This window comes from Lemur catta, chromosome 14, assembly GCF_020740605.2.
Source record: "Lemur catta isolate mLemCat1 chromosome 14, mLemCat1.pri, whole genome shotgun sequence".
In the NCBI taxonomy this organism is placed as follows: domain Eukaryota; kingdom Metazoa; phylum Chordata; class Mammalia; order Primates; family Lemuridae; genus Lemur; species Lemur catta.
Genome location: NC_059141.1, coordinates 42,770,128 through 42,790,235, shown reverse-complemented (window position 1 = coordinate 42,790,235; position 20,108 = coordinate 42,770,128). Strand labels below are relative to the sequence as shown.

General features: G+C 45.4%; 1 long non-coding RNA gene across 1 annotated transcript in view; it reads left to right on the top strand.

The window, feature by feature from the left end:
• The first annotated feature begins 1,026 nt into the window (after positions 1-1,026).
• The window catches only part of LOC123649937, a 29,906-nt gene continuing 10,824 nt past the window's right edge, over positions 1,027-20,108 (top strand). Inside the window, exons 1-3 of the long non-coding RNA XR_006739197.1 lie at positions 1,027-1,081; positions 2,266-2,334; positions 3,253-3,296. This is a non-coding gene — a long non-coding RNA (uncharacterized LOC123649937). The remainder of the gene's footprint in view (positions 1,082-2,265; positions 2,335-3,252; positions 3,297-20,108) is intronic.

The following is a 20,108-nucleotide window of genomic DNA, read 5'->3' as shown; positions in this document are numbered from 1 at the left end:
TAACCATAAATACTAAAATTACATTTTCATGTTGAGTGGCCCAGTGACATTTAACTCACAATGAAAAATCCCAAGTCTTTTCACATGTGCTGCTAAAATCATGTGTCCCCTGGCTAGTATTTGAGCTGATGATTTTTTTTACACCCCACTGTTCCAGACTACTGACACCTTTTTTTGGATTCTGATTTTGTCACTAATCCAAGATCACTTGATTTTATTCAATCATTCATTCCACAAATATTTATTGAAAACCTACTATATGCCAGTCATGGTACTGGATATCATAAAATGATGATGTAGATAGGCACATCCCTTCCCTTGTGGAATGTGTAGTCTAATGAGAAATATAAACAAGTCACCAACGTGTCCCTTGTGTGCGATGATGAGGGTGGTATGCCACGTGGTGGACACATTTGGGAAGGGGATCCAGGGGTGAACATCTTGTCCAGTTTTGAGGGGTGGTGGTGGTCAGGGAAAGAGTCTTTGTAGAAGTGACCTCTAAGCTGAGATGTGAGAGGTGTGGCTTTAGAGAAAGAAGAGTGCTCCAGGTGGGACAATGGCATGAGTCAAGGACCAAAGACACAGAAAGCACAGCCCAAGGGAGGGGGCCGTGGGTATGTGTGGATGGGACCGGCAGAGACAGGTACCAGGAGAAGGCCTTTGACCCTTCACAGAGGGCAATGGGGAGCGCCTGTGGGATTTTAGACTGTCTGGGCTGTTGATAAAAATGCTGGACAGCAATGTCTGAGACACACACCAACCCATTCTTGAACAGTCTGTGGGGAAGACAGTTCGCCACAACTCCAGTCTCTGCAATTCTTCATCCTGTCCACCGGAGGATCCTGAGAGATTTGGCCTCATATCATGTTGAACATCAGATACACCATGTCCCCTGACTGAGCAGACTAATATCCTTATTAAAAAAGAAAATGTGGTTGGCCTTTGTCTGGCCTGACTTGGCCGGGTCCCGGCCTCCCGAAACTGCTGTTCGGTTTCGTGTGCCACATGACTCCCCCTGAGAGGCCCCTGCTCTCTGCACCAGGGAGGAAGCCAGAGCAAAGGAAGCTCAGCCTCCCAAGAGGTAACGGTGGGTGATTATGAAATGTGACATGGAGAAGTTTTCCCTTGCTCTTAAGATGTCAGCTGGGCTAGAAGTTCTCATGGCCTCTGTCTGGCTGTCGTAGCAGAGTGGTTGGGGGGCGGGCCTGGGAGTCAGGTTGCCAGGGCGCAAACCCAGCCTTTCCCAGTCACCACCTGTGCAACTGGGCACAGCAGCTTGACTTCCCTCAACTGTGAAAGGGAGACAAAATGTCAACCTTGCAGGGCAAATGTATTTGAAGTAGGTTAAATAGCATATGCCCCATGCCTGTGACATAGTAAGTACCTGATAAGTGTTATCTGTTAGTTTTTTGAGAACAAATTGTATTATTCATCAAGCCATAAAGATTTTTGTGCTTTCCAATTTCTTGTCCTCATGTGGTTCCCTTCATTTTCTCCCACATTTTGTGGAGAGGGCCCCTTCCTCCTCCTCCTCCTCCTTCTTCTTCTTTTTTATTTTTTTGGTTACAGTAACTATAAAGTGCAAAAGGAATGAAGTATCTGGAAAGAGTAATTTCTTTTGACAAGTTATCCTTTTTTCCACTCCTATTTTTGGAGGCCTGGAGCCAGCTAGCCAGGCTGATGTGAAGATTGCTTATGGTGTGAGCAAGTCGGGTGTGGAGGGGACAGAGCTCTGTGCCTGCACAATGACACTCCCCACCCCAGCCCCCAAGTCTGCAGCGAAGGCCGTGGGTGGGCCTCTGACAGGAGGTATTGTTTCTCAGTGCCGTATATGACATCCTGGTTAAATGGACGGAATGAGTCTTTGTGACGTTGCAACGTTTCATTGTCATTTAGCACGTTAGATTAGCAGCTATCCAGAGCTGATGGGACGGCTGTTCAGAAAGGGGTATTTTCTCAGCTTGTGTAACTCATCAATGAACCAAAATGTGTACTTCACTTGTAAATTAGGAGAGGAGGAAGAGTCTTTGAGCCCTCTGAATTTGGAAATTCTCCCTGCCATTCCAGCTATTCACACGACATAATATCTAAAATTCTGACTGATACTCATTGGGTTTTCCCCTACGTTTGGATGAATGCAGGTATGAACAGGTCAGGGTTAAGGCCGAGGTTCGCCCTTCAAGACACTTTGGGGCTTTCTGAAGGTATTGAGAAACCAGCTCTGTATTAATGCTCGTTTGTGTCTTTCCTTGGTTTGCGAGCAAGCATTCTCCCAGGAGATGGTGTGGCCAAGATATGGCCTGCTTCTGTTCCCGTTCTTCTGTCTGAAACAAGGTGAGCCTATTTCAGGAAGAGTCGTGGTGAGGGTGCATCATTAATGAGAATGGCATGCCCTCTGCAGCCTCCTCAGGCGTGGAGCTGGGCCGGGTGCTGGGAACACCTGCTCTTAAGTGCTGTATATTTCAACCCATTGAAAGATCTTAGTGCAAAATCAAGCACGGAATGATGTTCTGTGGTTTTCAAAAAGGTTCCTAGAGGGTTTGAGTTGGATAGGCTGAGAACAAACCTATTCACCTGTAACAGACATAACCAGATTCCAGTGTCTGGCCAGGGGAAACTGGGCATGTTTTACAGAACCCAACACAGGTGGGCTCTTCATTTAAAACATTTATAACATTATAACCTGGCCCCAAATCCAGCTGAGCTGAGAACTGTGAAGAGGGTAAGTGTGTTTGGGTCTGTGTGTTCATGCAATCGAGAGAAATCATCAAGTTTGTTCTCTAGAAAAACTGCAGATCAATTTGTTGCATCTTTGGATAATTTCCCCCTTAAATGCCAGCTCTTAACCTCCTAAAAAAGCTCTAGTAATTATCTCCAAACCTAACTTTTCTCAGTTCCTTTGGATACATAAACTTTCCCTATGAATCAATTAGAGGAAACTCCATTTTTTTTTAAATATCAAAAAATTGGATTAAAATGGATTGTACAGGAAATGCTGTCATTAAAAGGGCCAAGAAAAGAAGAATGCTTAATTATTGAGTGGAATATTCATAATTTTGCATATCTATCAGCTCAGTGTGTCCCTAACATGTTTTAAGATGTACAAAAGGAACACATATTATAGTTCTCTCTCTCTCTCTTTTTTTTTTAAGGAAAGCAAAACAAATGCCAACATAAGTCTTGTTTTTGAATACTTCATTTCTCTTTAGTTGAGCAAAATAACACCATTTCTTTCTCAATCTTCTTTTTCAGGGATACCCTCCACCCAGCCATTGTCTGAAGAGCTTCATTGAAAGGTAACTCTGCAAGGCCTTGAGAAGGGTTTTGCTACCAAGTTACGGTGTTTAATCACAGATGATTACTAGCTCCTGTCTTTTCTGCAGTTAATTGTGGATTTCTGGGTTTTTAGTTTCTGTCTACAGGAGCTCTAGGAGAGCTGCAGGTTGACCGTATTTTTCTTGGAGCACACTCTCTTAGGATCTTTCTGAATGCTGCCTTCAGGTGTAGCTCTCGCTGTCAGGAGTGGCAACTAGACACAGGGACTTTGGAGTAGGGAGTGAGTAGGCACTGTGGAAACCATCCTCAGTAAACCATTAGGAGGCCTCTGTGTTGAGTTAAGATGATGAGTGGCTTGAGTCTGCCTGGGAGTAGGCAAGGGGCTTGCCACAGGGGTGGGAGACTAGGGAATGCGCAGTGACAGCTGGATTCTCTCTCTGAAGCCTTGTGCCCTACTCTACCCCCATCTCTCTCTTCCCTTTCTCGCTGTACCTTTCCCCCTTCTCTCTCTAGCGGTGTCCCCCTCTCCCTCTGCCCGCCATGTCTCTGTCACCATCTCTCACTTTCTCCTCTTCTCTGCTATCCTGACCATTCTCTCCTAGATCAAAGGTAGAAGTGGGTCACTTGATTAATTGCCATGCAGCAGATTCCTTTGCCTCGTTGACACAGGAGCCAAGGGGACAAAGGGCCGCTCTTTAGAAGCCTGGAGCTGTGTGGGTGCGGTGTGGGGAATTCCCAAGCCTGAGAGAATCCAGTCTGCCCAGCAGGGATGCGAAGGTTCCTAGAACCTAGGAAGAATGAAGTCGCTCTTGCCGCACATTGTGTCGAGATGCATTTGCATTTGAGGGGAGAGTGCATGACTCCAGTGTTAGAACATAGGGACTATGTGGAAATGCGATTTAAATTTTGAAATCTTTCACGTGTGGAAATCAGGATGACTTGGAAAGGAAAGGAGGGTAAATCACGATGACTGACAGTTTAACCTTCTCTGTCCTGCAGCGTGAAAACTCCCCAGAACTGCACCACACGTCATGGATCCACTAGTCCCACGTGGTTATTTTCACTTAAATTAATGAAAATAACAGAAAATGTTGTTTAGTTCTTCAGTCACACTGGTCACATTTCAAGTGTTCAGTTGGACAGTGCAGATGTAGGACGGTTCTGTCATGGAAGGAAGTTCTGCCGGACAGTCCTGTTCCTAAACCTTTGTTCTTTTTAAGGCAGGTAGTTTAAAGGAGGCCATGGAGTACAAGACAGAGTTAAGAGGTTATTCCAGAACTGGCTGAAAGGAAAGAGAACTGACAGAATGCCAAGTTCAAAGCAAAGCTGTTTAGAATTTAGTTGATCCAAATAAGATATTATTTAGGAAGGTGTTGGAGAAGTTGAAAAAGACTATACAATAATAGTTGGAATTATGACAGTTATTGTGATTATTCCTAAAGAGGAGGAGGAATAGTCAATTGAGGCTGAAAACTTAGCTAATGGCCATGTGCATTCTCTACTCATCAGAGCTGAAATTTAGGGACCAGACCCTGTAAGTCTTGGCTAGGTCTCATTTCTAGTTAGAAATTTTTAAGAAGGGAGCCATGCCTTTTTGGTAAGACGAATAGTTGATCTCAGTAAGTGAGAAGTGCTTGAACTCCCAAAATGTGAATATCAACTTCCCCCAAATCCTAACAAGAGTCCAGGGGCACTCGATACCTTCAGATGATGACATTGATAATTAAAGCAGAGGCTGTCTTTATATGGTAGTAACCAATAATCTTCCTCTGTAGTTGAGCGCATATCTCACCAGAACTCATTCTGAAGTTAACTCATGGCTCAAGCCTGATGTGGAACTTTGCCACTGTGCAAGGAAAGACCATACAGAAAAGACCCTCAGACCACTCCAGTGTCATGATTGCAAAGACACGGATGAAGATAATTGATTCAAATCCCCTGACTTACGCGAGGCAGGCTTCTCCCAGGTTGGGTGGTAATGCCATGGAAATTTAGTGTCCCTCAACATAAGAACACTGGGTTCTTATGAGATGGTTGCTTTTGCCACCATGCTGTGACTTCCTAAACTAACTTACAATTCTGCCCTTCCTCCCTTCCCCCAGGCACTTTAACTTACTTATCAACCCCTTTGGCTCTGACCTCTTGAGTTCACAAAAGCAAATGGGTAAGAAAATTGGGGAATAATCCACCAAACCTTCTTCCAGTCCTAGGCTCAGTGTTTCCCAAGCATGAGTGACTTTAGGTATTGGTTCTCTGTGTTGGATCCCTCTCCCTGGTTCCACAGTGAAACATGTGGGAGAGCAGTCTGGGCAGTGGATGTTCTGGTAAAGCCTTAGTTTCCGTGGTAGACGTTCAAGAAGTCGTACTGCCTTGTCTGAGGATGAATGGAGTATATGATTAACCCAGGAGAAGAAACTGAGATTTAATCAGCTCACATGCACCTGATTTTTCATTGGTAGCAATGAAAGCTTTGCCTCAACACTTTTGTTACTAATCAACAAATATTTATGGAGTATCTGCTCTTCACCAGATACTGCGGTATAGGAAAGAGACTTACCATTTATTTGTCATGTTTTGGACAGATTGATGATATGTTATGATTCATAAACTTTGGAAGTCTCAGCCTTTTTGTGTTGAGTATTTGAAGGGTTTTGTTTCTATCATCAAATGTAAAAAGTAGAGCATATGAAGAAGGGTTGTGGCGGGTAAGGTTCCTCCTTGTCCGTCTGCGTCTTCTGGATCTGGGATGAACTTGGGTGAAAATATGTAGTTTGAAGGACCGGTCTATGAAAAGCAGAGTCTGGAAATAAAAAGGTGGCTTTTAATTACCTGGCTGCCTCTGCATTGATGAGTTGTTGGCTGAAATAGAAAGGCCATGCCAGAGCTTCCTCTCACATTCCTGGGATCTGAATTTACATGTCTGGTGTCTGCCTTCAGAGCACAGTCGAAACTTGCTTGTCATATGTTTTATCTCTTCATCACCAACAACCCGTATAGTTGGGGGAAGAATAGAGACACTCAGCCTTTTTTAGAGAAGCAAAGGATCTTCAAAGTCATCTCTCTTCACTTCTTCATCACACAAGTGAGACGTCCCAGGTCCAGAGAGGGGAAGCACCTGCCCCGAAGTGCACAGCTTATTCTTGGGTCAGAGGCTGGATGAGAAGGTTTCCTGCCTTTTTAAGCACACTCTCCACCGCGTTGATCTGTCCTGTGCTTTAAAACGTTCCCACTGCTGATCGGTTAAGCAGGAAATTTTTAGGCAAATCTTTGGATACCTTCTCAGGCAAAATCAGAGTCACTTCTAGAATCTGGTACAAAAATGATTCTAAATAGAAACTTCAAACTTCTAGATTCTGAGTAGTTCCCAAGCTTGATAAAATGAGACCTTCTAGCTTTACCTCCTCAAAGGAAGGCCATTCTCTGAGGCACATATCTGGATAACAGTACACTTTAAATAGCAGTGCAGTACAGTGGTTAAAGCATGGATTCCGGAGCCAAACTACCTGGATCCATGATCCCGGCTTTGCCACTTGCAAGTTATAGGACCTTGGGCAAACTACTTAATTGCTCCATGGCTTGGTTTACTCATCAGTAGTTTGGGGTTGATGATGACAATAGTAATATCTTCCTCAGTTGAATCAATATATTATAAAGTACTTAGAGTGGTGCCTGGAACATAGCAGGTGTTAGTTAAGCATTAGCTATTTTAAATTATTCACTTGGCTAAATGCAATGAACTGTTTCCCCTATTTATTTCCTACATAAAAATATCTTACAAGGAACAAAGGAGAAAAAGCATAAGAAATCAAGAGAGTGATGTGAATTGATTCTGTGGGTTTCTTCTTCACCCTAACAGGCCAGAACACACTATGAGAGTACTCTCCTACAGCCCAAACCATCGAGCATTAAAGCTCCAAGAGGTTACCTGACCCCTCTAGCTGGTTTAGGAATGAACCTGAGGCCCAGGGAAGGGCCTGTGGTCTTGAATGTCATCCGGTGAACTGCCTGCTCCCCCCACACACGGCCTTAAAACAGGACATCACCTGGAAACGGGGGAGAAGTCCCTACATTTAGTGGATCCCGGGCAGAAATATGAATAACTGATTCCAGTTGTTGGAAAGCCTTTCATCTAGAGTGCTCAAATAAAAGGGGAAAAATTGGCCCGTGTCTTTTCCGAGTCACACTATACTTCCTCTTAGCCTCATTTCTGAGCCTGCTTAATGATTTACAGGAGTAGTTTAGTTGAGTTCTCAGTGGTGGCGGAAGCAGCACTAGAATTTCTGACTCAGGTCCCCAGGAGGAAAAACAAATTTCTCCTTAGATGAGGGGCATCTCTTCACTTCTCTTCAAGCTTAGCACCCACAAACTGCAAAGAGAATTAGATGCCCTTGGCTTTATCAAGCATCCCGCTGACGTCCAACAGAGCCAGGTTCTCAGTGGGTCATGACCTCATTTTTTAAGATGGTAACACGGATGAGCTGGGGAGATAATAAGATGACACATCTTAGTGATTAACTTCACTTAAGTTTGTATTATCCTTTCTTATTGTGAAATAAATAATACATTTAAAAGATTATATGCCATATATGTGCAATTAAAAGACAAATAATGAAATGAACACCCAACATTTAAATTAGAACATGTTAATATTACCTTATCTGGGCTAGACTGAAAACTCCTTGAAAGGCTGTGTGTATATATATTGTATAATATGTATGTGTGTATATATTTAATTTTTTTAATATTTGGCAATACCATATATATTAGATGCACAAATATATGTATTCTATAAAAATACATATATTTATTTGTGTATATAAAATGCATTGCTTAAAGAGGTTAAGCAATTGGACCAAGGTTACACAGTCACAAGAGGCAGATCCGGATTTGAAACCAGGCTTCTTTTAAAACCTGCACGCTTAATCACTCTACCTGATTGCCTAATCTTTTACAGTCCTTTTCTCTCCACAACCTTTAGTAGAGTGCCCAGTGCATGATGAGCATACAGTAAGAGCCAAAGGTAGGGTTGGCTCATTGAGATTTAGAGCGCAGAGGGTAAAACAAGGTTGACAGGCAGTGGTGGCTGGAGCCCACTCCCACTGAGGAGCTAACTGTGCACATCTATTTCCAATTTTGTGTTTAGTGATGTCACATTGGGTGAGGTGGAAATACTTACACCATGGATATCAGCAAATGCTGCAAATCATGGCTCCCCTTCCCTTCCCTGGGAGGAAATTTACCAGAAGAACAGCCTGGCACTTCTGATCTGAAGAGAGACAAGCAGCCTGCGGCTCTGGGGCCGGGGAGCAGGCTGTAAGGTCAGGTGCAAACAGCGTTCAGTGGGGTCAAGGAGATGTGAGAGGGCACAGGCAGTGCAGTGTTACTCCAAGTGAGACCCTGGGGAGCTCATTAAACATGCTTAGTTCCGGGCTCCACTCCCAGCGATCTCAGTTGATCTGTGGCAGAGCCTAGAGATGTGCATTTTTAGGCACCCCAGGTGATTTTGAAGCACACTAAAATTTGAGAACTAGTCCAGTGTTTCTCAAACTTTAAAGAGCACACAAATCACCCCAGGGAATCTTGTTGAAATGCAGACTGTGATTCAGCAGGTGTGGGCTGAGCTGAGATTTTGAATTCCTACCAGGTTTCTGGGTGATACGAATGCTACCGGCCATGGACCACACTTCTTATAGGAAGGATCGAGTCCAGCCCTCATTTGACCGATGAGGAACCTAAAGTCCAGAGCAGTTAAGTGACTTGCACAGCTAATCATTTGATAGCCATTTGCTGAATACAGGAACGGAGATATGAAAGAGTAAAAACCATTCCTGTTCAATGGAATAATAAAGATGGTACTATTTATTAAATACCTTTGTGTGAGAGATGCTGTGTTATCAATACTAACCCTGAGTGGAGCATGCCCTCAGATTGCCTACAATCTGGTGGGGGAAGCAAGGTGTTTTTGTACCTGAAGTGAACAAAGGCCAGGGGGAGATGTGGTGCAGTAATAAAAGAACAGGGCAGGGACTCAGAGACACGGAAGCTGATCTTTGTTGTGACATCTTGGACAAGTGATTTTAAACTTTCTGGTACTCCAGCTTTTCCTGTATAAATCCAAGAGTTTAAAGATCCCCTGAAGCACACCCAGAGTTAGGATCCTGTGAAATATAAGAGTTATGTGTTTTTTTTTTTTTTTAAGTCAAAGGCTAAAAACTGGTGGCCCATGGACTATATTTTGCCTATAGACTTTTTCTTTTTTTCAGTTCTTAAGAAAAAAAGGTATATTTTACTGATTTGATTATTTTTAAATAAACTTTTTCTTTTGGAATAATTTTAGATTTACAGAAAAGGTACAAATCTAACACAGAGAGTTCCTGTATACCCCTCAGTTAGTTTTCCCCATTTTACATAACTGCAGTACACTTGTCAAAACCAAGAAACTGAAATTGAGGCATTACTGTTAATCAAACTCCAGACTTTGCTTAGATTTTTACCAGTTTTGTTTTTTGCTTTGGAGATGGGGTCTCGCTCTGTCGCCCAGGCTGGAGTGCAGCGGTGCGATCATAGCTTACTGTAACCTCAACCTGACCTCCTGGGCCTCTTCCTGCCTCAGCCTCCTGAGTAGCTGGGACTACAGGGACACACTGCCACACTCAGCGCCAGTTTTTCATTAATGTCTTCTTTTTGCTTCAGGACCCAATGCAGGGTACCGCGCTGCATTTAGTTGTCCTGTCTCCCTGCCCTCCTCAGTCTTTTCTTGTTTTTCATAACTTTGATAGTCTAGAGAAGTACTAGGCAGGTGTCCTGTAGAATGTTCCCCAATCTGGGTTTGTGTGTTGCTTTTTTCATGATTAGAACTGAGGTTATTGGTTTTTGGAAAGGATACAACAGAGGTGAATGGCCCTCAGTCACGTATTTCTAATGTTCTTCCTTGTGAATGGCCAGACCCATGGTCAGAATAGTACAGCCCCAAACCATTGTCTAGTATTAAAGCTACCAGAGGCTTAAGGGATCACCTGACCCATCCTTTTGTGTCTTCAAAAATCTCAAACGAATTTTGAAAAATTGGAATAGTTTACGTAAAAATCTGAGTTTCTACTTTCTCTTGAAAGCCAGAAGACCTGGCAATACTGGGCTTGCAATGACACCCAGCAAAAACTGGCTAGAACTGAGTTGCCCCCTTTGATTGGTTCCTGAATTTTCTAGTTCACAGTAGTTCATGCCTCTCACACAACTGCATTTCAATGCATCTGAGCCAGTCCAGTCCCCTCATATTCAATTGCCTCCTCCTTGAGGGAGTTGGGCTTATTCTTGTGATCTTTATTAACTTAAATGTGCAGTAAGACCAGGGAGAGAAGCCAGCAGGGCTGGAGCGCTGGGGAAATCTGCCTGGAGAGGTGCATTTGCCTGGTGCCGTAGAGCAGCAGTTCTCAAAGTGTGGGACCACCAGCCTCAGCATCCCCTGGGCATTGTTGGAAATGCACATTCTTGGCACCATCCAGACCTACTGAATCAGAAACTCCAGAGGTGGGGCCTGCAGCCTGAGGTTCGGCAAGCTGGCCCACTGTGGGAGTGGACAGCTGAGGGGTGGGTATAGACCATTTCACGGGTTTGCAAATAAGTGTGCTCTGGGACAGAGCTTGGGGTTGGTGTGAATTTTCAGGCCCGTGGACCCTGGGCATATACTGTATGGCGTGGGCTTTGCTTCTAACTGTGCCCATTGCTCTGTGTCACACCGGGTGAGCACAGCCTGCCCGGGCTGAGGCTCAGGATCCCGTGTTTGTCTCCTCTGGTGCTACCTTCATCAGCCACCCTGATCCTTGCACCATCAAAATCTTACCAATGTGGAATTAGTAAGAAAAGAAAAAAGAGCCCATTGTGGTTTCTTTTTATTGGCAGGTGATTAACCCCTTAGAGTCAGTCCAGGTGGGGAAGTTCCCTGGGTCTGAGCTGAGTGAGAAGGTTTTGTAAACACGAGAATATGCACATTCCTGTCTTCTTACTCTGCTTTGAAGGACCTAGGTCGCGTTCTGCTCCTCCCGAGCCCCTCCTGTCAGGACCATGTCTGCTCCCCCAGGGTGTAATTCCTCCTGGACTGACCCCTGGATGCCTTTCCTACCCTCTACCTCCCCTCCCCACTCACTGCCCAACTCCTACTCATCGCTCAGGTCTTGAGTTTCCCTTCCTCACTTCCAGAAGCCCTTGCTGACCATGCGTAATGGGACAGTTTCTTAGATCTACCAGAATTGCCTGACTGCCCTGGACAGGGCTTGTATTCATCTCCGCCCCAGCGCCTAACACAGTGCCTGGCACATAGGAGGTGCTCAGTGAAAACCTGCTTCACAAATGAGATGCCTGCAAACACTCAGTGCACAGATTGCCTGGCGGTTAGGCACCCTGGCTCCTCCATCAGCCTGGATTTGGATCCTGGCTGCACCTAACTGGCGGTGTGAGCAACCCGCTTAACGTCGCTGTGCTTCCTAGAAAGGGGCACCTTGTTAGTACTGACCACAGGTGTTTGGTGATGACCGAATGAGCTAAAATACTTAAAGCACTTAAAACAATGCCTGGCAAATAGTAAGTGCTCAATAAATATTAGCAGTGAGCAGGCCTTTGGTGATGATTTATTCAACTGGACTGATGACAATCCCCAGCTTATATTAATATTTGACCTGAAGAAATTCCATTTTGTTAAGGGGAAAGATTTGTGAGGGTTGACCCAAAAAAGGGGTGGAGGTGTGCCTACCTTCTTGACAAAAGTTGCTTTTATTGCTCGTTTTTCTTCTTTTTCGGGGGTAGCAACAAGTTGGGACTGACCATGCTTACCAGATCGGGGGTGGATGCATTCTAAGAGATAAACCCAAAGAGTTCAGAAGCATTTCTGCGGTTTAGACTGACTCCATAGGCGATTCTTCCAAACAGCATAAAGAACGTGTTAAATGCATTCGCTTGCTGTGACTGCAAGCCTATTTGTATCTGGAGAAAAGATTCTGAATGCAATCCAGTTCCTGTGCGTTTTACCTACTTTATCTTGAGTTGGCTGCCTTCTGCGACAGAGTTGTAATTAATATTGTTGTAGAACAGGAGGCTCATTAAATTGTCTCATTATGACTGTTCAGGTTCTGGGGCTCGGCTGAAAAGGATTTCCCTATTATCAGTGCCTGACATATATTCCTAATCAAGCAGGCCAATTCTCTTCTGTCAAGGACTGTCTTCCAAATGGAGATGATATTTATTCTGACTTGTACTATTAGCGTGAAAAATGTTGCCTCTGCTGACAGACATATAGGCTTCTGCCACAGGTTGGGGGCTGTTTTCACAGACATGCAGAACATAGGAATTTATAAGACATCATGCTTTCAGTGGCTAAAATGGTCCATTGGGTTCAAGTCTTTGGCTCAGGATGAAATTTCGAAAAGGAAAGGAAACCTCATGATTATAAATTTGTGGAATTTTTGTGTCAGAAGAGGCTTTAGGAGGCATTTAACCTTCTACTCAACATATGAGTTTCCTGTTAGCAATCATGATTTCTGATTTTTAGTCTTTGCTTGGCTGCTTCCTTTGACAGAGAGCTCACTACCTCCAGTGCGGCCAATTTCATTTTCAGACAGAGCTAAGGAAAATCGTTTGCAATGTTGACTTGACGTTTGTCTCCCTCTTACTTACCCATTTACTCTAGTTTTGTTACCCAGAGCTGCACAAAACAAGTTTGATCACTCTTCCTTGAGAAAGCTCTTTGAGTGTTTGAGATGGCTGTCTTTTCCCTTCTACCCTTCTCTTCTTTGGATTAAATGTCCTCCCTTTATGGTTATCCAGATCCTTCATCCTCCTTTCCCTGATTCAAGGTGAGATACCTTTTGGCCATCTTGAGATGTGGAATCCAAAAAGGAATGAACCTTCTAGGTGTAGTCAGTCCACCGAAGGGCCCATGGAGGGGTTTCTGGAATTTTTCTTGGAGGACTATGTCACATGGCACCGTCTCAAAAATAGAAATGTTGTTCTGTCTTCCTCAGGACCTTTGTCTGCAGGTACCTGTACCTGACTTCAACTACACCTGCTCACCGCATGGCCTTTGGAGAGATACCCTGGGCTTATGCTCAGGTGCTTTGGAGCCAGGCTGCTCCACTGCCTGCTATCTGGTGCGAAGCCGGGCAGTTATTCAACTTTTCTGAGCTTTGCTAGGGATGATAACAGGGCTTATTTCATAAGCTATTGTGAGAACTAATGAGATCATGCGTGTAAGGGTTTAGCAGAGCTTCTGAGAAATACTGGATAAAGTGTTGATGACTATTAACAACAAACACCAGTAATGAACTTTGAGTCTTTCAGTTTTGACCTTTTAGGGGTAATCCCAGTACTGAGAAGGGGACAGGGCAGGCAATTTATGTTAATTCTAATTTATGGTAATTCCAAATGAATTTGTCTTCTACTTGAGTTCTTTTTTTGCGTCCAATCTCAGTACAAACATTCATTGAGAACATTTTCAGCCAGATACTTTTTATATAAGATCTCATTTCACTAGAGAGAGATAGAGTCCGTGAACTTCATGTTCTTTCAATGTTTTAGCAGAACGATCTTTCTCCTCTCCTATCTCCTTCCCTCAAATGCAGTCTTACTCAGAACTGCAGTATGTGACAGATAATAGATGCACAGGTCCCTCTGGCAGTTCTAATCTTCTCTCCTTGGCAGAAGCAGCCTCATTGTTCGGGAACCCCCTGGAGGTTGTCAATGGAACCCTGGGATTCTGAGCTCCACATTTGAAAACCTCTGCGTGAACCAGTTCACATCCAAGTTTCTGAAATCTGGCCCCAGGCTTTTTCATTCATCTGACTCCCTCCTCTGCAGGCCCATCACCTCCACCTTAGGTTAGAAGTCCCCACTCTCCCTAACACACATCACTCCCCTGCCCAACTCCTGTGAAGATCTTCCCAGCACAGTCCTCCAAGTGATTTTTTAGTTTATCCTCTTCCGACCTCAGCATCCTGGGCCATGCTGAGGGTTGACAGCCATGCAACTTCAGAGACATTTTTTCCAAACAGTTTAAAGAAGGTGTTAAACCCATTGCTTCTAGAGACATAGGTATGTGACTGCAAGTCTATGTAGTTTGACAGCCATCCACCTTTGTCCTAAAGAAGGACCCCAGGGGTTAGGGAGGGAGTCACGGAGGGGAGAGGGGGAATGGAACAAGAGACAAGTGAAAGCCACACCGGGGGTGGGGAGTGCTGGCAGGGGAGAGTGGAGAAGGGGAAAGATATGCCTCAAAGCTAAGGAGGTGGCCATTCAAGCAACAGACCTTTTCAACATCCTTGTTCTCAGTGACCTTTCTGCAGTATTCATTCATTTGTGCATGCGTGCATTCACTCAGCAAGCATCCGCTGAGTGCCTGGTGTGTGGCATCATGCACTGTTCCATGCAGCTGGGCTCCAGGAGGGAAGACCTCTCAGCTCCAGTCCTGGAGGAGTTCACAGTCCAGTGGGGAAAACTGATAAGTGGACTTTGATGATTCTCGGACACAGCACCCTGGAGCCCCTGATGACTTGTTCATTTGGCTCAAGGGGTATACCCAAGCATGCCTTGTCTTCCTAGTCTGCTTTCCTCCTAGAGCTTAGGTTGTGTGATACCACATTCTCCAATTTCCCAGGGCCTGGCAGGTAAGAGGAGATAAAAGAACCCCCCACCATGATGCAAATTTTTACATTGCACACCAGTGGCCTGATTAATCCTCATAAAATTCCACCTTGTCACGGCATTCTTTTACCAAAGGACTTTCAAGGAAGTTCTAACTTCTTAGCTCCTTCTTAGGGCTCGCCGGTGCCCAGCAAGCTCTTCTTCTGAACTCCCAGGTATTGCACATGGTGACTGTTGGGCAATAAATCTATTCTGTCCCGTGATGGCGCCTATGTTGTGGTCATGGGAATCAGTGAACTCTTATGACTTAGCTTCTCATGTGTTTAGGCTGTGCCTTCCTAATTGCTTAAATCGTTTAATTGAAATTTAATTTCACAAGTAATATATGAATATATTCTTTTTTTTTTAAAAAAAGAGTAATTATGAAAAAAAGAGTAATTATGGAAAAAAGAATAGCCCCTTTGAGCTAGGCCTATCCCTGTTTCATCCCCTCTCCCAGACAGAGATGTGGGTGGTGTGTGTCCTTCTGGGCCATTTAAAAAACGTGCTTTTACATGCAGATTTATTGTGTGTTTATAGAATATATAGAGTATTATTTTCATTATGTGTGCACTTGCATAAATGGTATTGTACAATATGCATCATTCTATAATCTTTTTCATTCAATATATTTTTGAGATCTAATATTGACATATATAATCCCTAGTTTGTTCTATTAAATTACTCTATTGTATGCTATAGAACCAGTTTACAACATTTTATTTGGCCCTTCTTATGACAGCTATTTAGGCTGCTTTCAATTTTTTTCTTGTTGTAAACAATGCTTTGGCAAACATCCCATAAATATGCCAAACTACTTGTAAATTCTGTGGGAGGCAGGAATGGCAAGTTCTGTTTTTTGAATCCTCTGTTCCCCTTAGCACAAGGCCCTGCTTATGGTGGATGATCAATGTATTTATTAATACATCCTTTGTGCAACATAAGTATGTGTAAACTAATGTGCAAGGTTATGTTTAGAAGTGATGCTCCCTCATGGAAGTGCACGTTCAGAACTGACAACTTTCAGGGTAGCGAGGTCCAATGAATTTGATGGCTGAAAATGAGTCTGCTCTGCCTTTCCCTTGGGTACAGAGGAGAGGTTGCCCCACGGAGACTCTTAGGGAGACAAACAGATCACACCCCAGAAGGACCACTTGCTCAATCCCTGTTCTTCCTCCTTCCGCACGCCCCATTTGTTTTTCCTGATGAGGACTCTGGAGCTGGTTTTTGGAGCATGGACTGCCTTAGCCAACCATCGCAGCCCAATCCCTCGTGCTAACCAGGGCCGTGTCTAGGAGCAGGGATGGTAGCAAGGCTTTTGCTTACGTTTTGAATTGTGTGTCCATCAACAGCTGATTAGGGAGAGAAGACCAAGCTGGGAGGGTCTGGGAAGCCGTTTGTGGGGTTTCTCCTTTTTTTCCTCTGTTCTTGCAATTCAGCAGGTACTTGCCGAAAAGAGATGAATCAGAGATGAGCCTCTTGCCTGAAGGAACTTGTATCTATTAGACAAGGTCAGGCAGGAGAGACACAACCTCCGAAATAGGTCCTGAGAGAAGCACCAAGGAATGTAAGGTTGCAGAGGGGAGCAGCGAGCTCTCAGGTTGAGAAAGCCTCATTCCAGAGCTGATCTCATTTTTGAGCCTTGGAGCGGGATTTCAGCAAGTGGGACCAGGAGTAGGAAGAGGTGGTGGTGACAGAGAGGGCCATAGGGGCTTCAGGGGAACTTGTGGAGGCAAAGGGATGTTTCTGGGACCGTGGCAGACAGTCTAGTCATGGTGGTCCAGAAGAACAGGAGAGAAGCCTGGAAGGCGAGTTCGAGGGAGGAGTGGGAACAGGGGCTGCGTGTTCTATCCCTGAATCCTGCCACATTGCAGTCCCTCAAAAAATGGTCACCAAACAAAAGCAGACTTTATTTTATTTTTTACTTTCTAATTGAGGTTTAACATACATAAAGTGCATGAATCTTAAGTGTAAGGCTCGATGAATTTTTACGTATGTGACATAGTAGGTAATACTATGTAACTTAATAAGATCAGAACACAGAATTTCGAACACCCCAGAAGCCTCCCTCAGGCTCCGTCTCAGGCGATGGAGCCCCCTCGCCACACACCCATGTGCCTCTATTCTCCAAGTGCCTCCATCCCCTAGACTGGTTTCATCTGTTTGTAAACCGCACGTATGGGGATTGCTGCAGAGCTCACTTTAGGGACCTTCTTCCGCGGCACTGTGTAGAAAGGTCTGCGTGAGGAATGGAGAAATCTGGGTGACACGTGTTTCATTTCGAGGACTTTGAGCCAGGCTGTTGGCTGCGAGAATGAGAAGGAGGCCACAGATGCTCTGGATGGCAGGGACTCCCGGGTCCCCAGGGATGAAACGGGACGAAGCCAGGCTGGGCACTGTCTGCGCATTGCCCTCCTGAGCACCACCTGCCCCAGGGCAGCATCCCGCCAGCCCCCGTGGTCCAGAAAAGGCTCTGCAGAGGACAGGAGAAAGCAGGGCTCTCGGCTACGGGGCCGTGGAGGCTTCTTGCTGTCTTCCTTAGGCCATTCTCCGGAAGCCGATCCTCATTCCTCAGTCACCCAGCAATGCTGAGAATGAGGGCACCCAACCCTTCTGCAGCTGTGGGGATGGCCGGAGGTTCTGGGCATACAGCTGCCTGCACAGGCTGCGGGTGATGGCAGAGTCAGATGGGTTAAAGGAGCAATCCTTAATGAGTTAGAATCACAGCAGTCTGCCCTGCCAGCACAGCCGAATGTGCACCACCTAAGTGGACATGGGGAGTCTGGCTGTTTGCCACCCCCACGGGAAAAAGGCAGTTCCAGAAAGCAGTAGACAGAGCTATTCCTAGGGACTGGGACAAATACTTCCCTATCCCAGGGTTTTCACCTGGGTGAGGTCAGAGTCAAGTAGGTATCTAGGAGTAGGGGGATAACCTTGAAAGGGAAGAGAAGAGAAGAGGCCAAGTGCCCTCTGGGGAGGGGCTGGGGGCGTTGGTTGGGAATGTCCTAGTGGGGGTGATGCTGGAGGCAGCCTTTAGCCCTTGCCTTGATTTCCCCGTTGGGTGCTGATTGCATAGATGAATCCAAAGTCTTTGGGGGGTACCATTGACTCCCTCCACCCCATTCCTTTAGAAATAGCCACCTGGGGACCCAGGTGCAATCATCAAATTAATCCCCCTGACATCTTCCCATCTTGGAAACATTTCCACTAGCTTCTTGCCCCTTCATGCCGCATGGCAACTTTGCTAAGTGTTGGATCTTTAATTCGCTACATAAATCAGGGTCCTTTGTTGGAACAGGTGTGAGAAGAGTGTTTCCAAAACCAAGTAAACAATGAAGAAATCTCCCTTCCCTCATTCATGGGCTGCCAGCGTGTGCGGGAGGTGGGGCCGCGGTTAGGGAGGTGGCCGTGGGGCAGAGTCCAGCAGCCCCTCCCCTTCGGGAACCCAGCTTCCAGCTGGGGAAGAGATGTAAACAAATGATTATCCGGCAGCGATAAGTGCAGTGATGCAGGCGCTGCGGCAGCCCGGGAGAGGGAGGGATTGATTTTGTGTAGGCAGTTGCAGAAGGAGACGCTGGGGCTGGGTCTTGTGGGATGAGTAGAAGTTCCCTAGAAGGGCGTTCCAGGCAAAGGAAACCAGGTGAGCCAAAAGGGCAGCAGAGCGTGAGGAAAGGCAAGTCTAGAGCGGGGTGCGTTGGGGAAAGCAGGGAAGGAGGCCACAGGGAAATGAGACTTAAAGAAGGCTGGGATCTTGAATGGCTCCGCTCTGTTTCCTGTCTCAGGGGAGACCATCTTAAGGGTGTCTGTCGGGGGGTGACAGGAGCCACTGTGTGCTTCGAAGAGGTAACACTCCAGGCAGTGTGGTGGCAGATTGTAGGCTGACGGGGTCTGCCCTGGGAAAAGTGTGAAATGCTTTATGTTCCTTCCATGACTTACTCTCTGGACTCTGTGGCCCCTTTTGTGTTCCCCTATGCAGATGTCGTTATGTCTTTCCTCCTCCCCCTCGTAGCAAACCCCAAACCACCATGTCTGCTAGCACCAAGCCAGGAGGGCTGATGGAGCTGCTGGCACTTGCCCGCCGCGAACCAGGCACCAGGCTAAGCTGGCTGCTTTCTTACCACATTTCATTCTCACGAGACATCTGTGATGCAAGGAACTCTCGTACTCCCTTTACAGATAGAAACTGCGGCTCAGAAAGGTTAAGTAACTTGCTCCAACCTACACAGCCGGGCAGGGGGAGCTGTGATTCAGACCCAAATTGTTCTGACTCCGGCCTTAATCCCCTCACGGAGTTACTGTCTTCAACAGCGACAATCACCAAATGCACTGTGCCACTCAGTCACATTTCCGAGCTAACAAGGTCCTCAACACCTCAACCAGTAAATGAGATGGGGAGGCTGCCGGGGAAAGGGAAGGAGGGTGGATAGTCTTAGGTAGGAGACCGTCAGCTCCTCATGCAGAGCTGGCCGAGGGCCGCTTGCTCCCAAGGCTCAACAGGTCAATGCCATTTAGGGGCCCATAAAATTGTTTTGATGTCCTTTTAAATTAGAAGGAAAAAAAAATGTTCTTTTAGGACACAAAAAAAGTTTCACTAAACACAGATATATGTTTATGTGTATATATGTGTGTGTGTGTATATATGTGTGTGTATATATATGTGAGCATTATATGCATCTTATAGAGGGAGAGACCCTCAAAAGCAGAAGCGCCTAGGGCCCATGAAAGTCATGCTGTGGCCCTAGCCTGGCATTGTCCACTTTTTCTTCTGCCTTGTGCCACACCATGAGCTCCCTCTGCCTCTTGTGCATGTACCATTTTCCCTTTCCTGCTGCGACATCCCTGCTCAGGCCATTCCGAGAGCATTGCAGTAGCCCTGTCTTCAGTGTCTCACTCTTTTTCCAACCTTCTCCCAACTCGCAGTGCCCTTTGATCTGTTTTTATTTTATATTTTTACAATATTGTATTTATTCGCATGATGTGTGTGTGTCATATGTTAAGCCAGAGGGGTTGGGAACACTTACTTTTTTAAAAAAGAAAATATTAAAATTTATAATATACACATAACAAGAAGTTTGTCATTTAAGCATTTTTAACGGTTAAATGAGATATTAACTACATTCAGAATGTTGTATGACCATCACCACTATCAATTTCCGAAAGGTTTT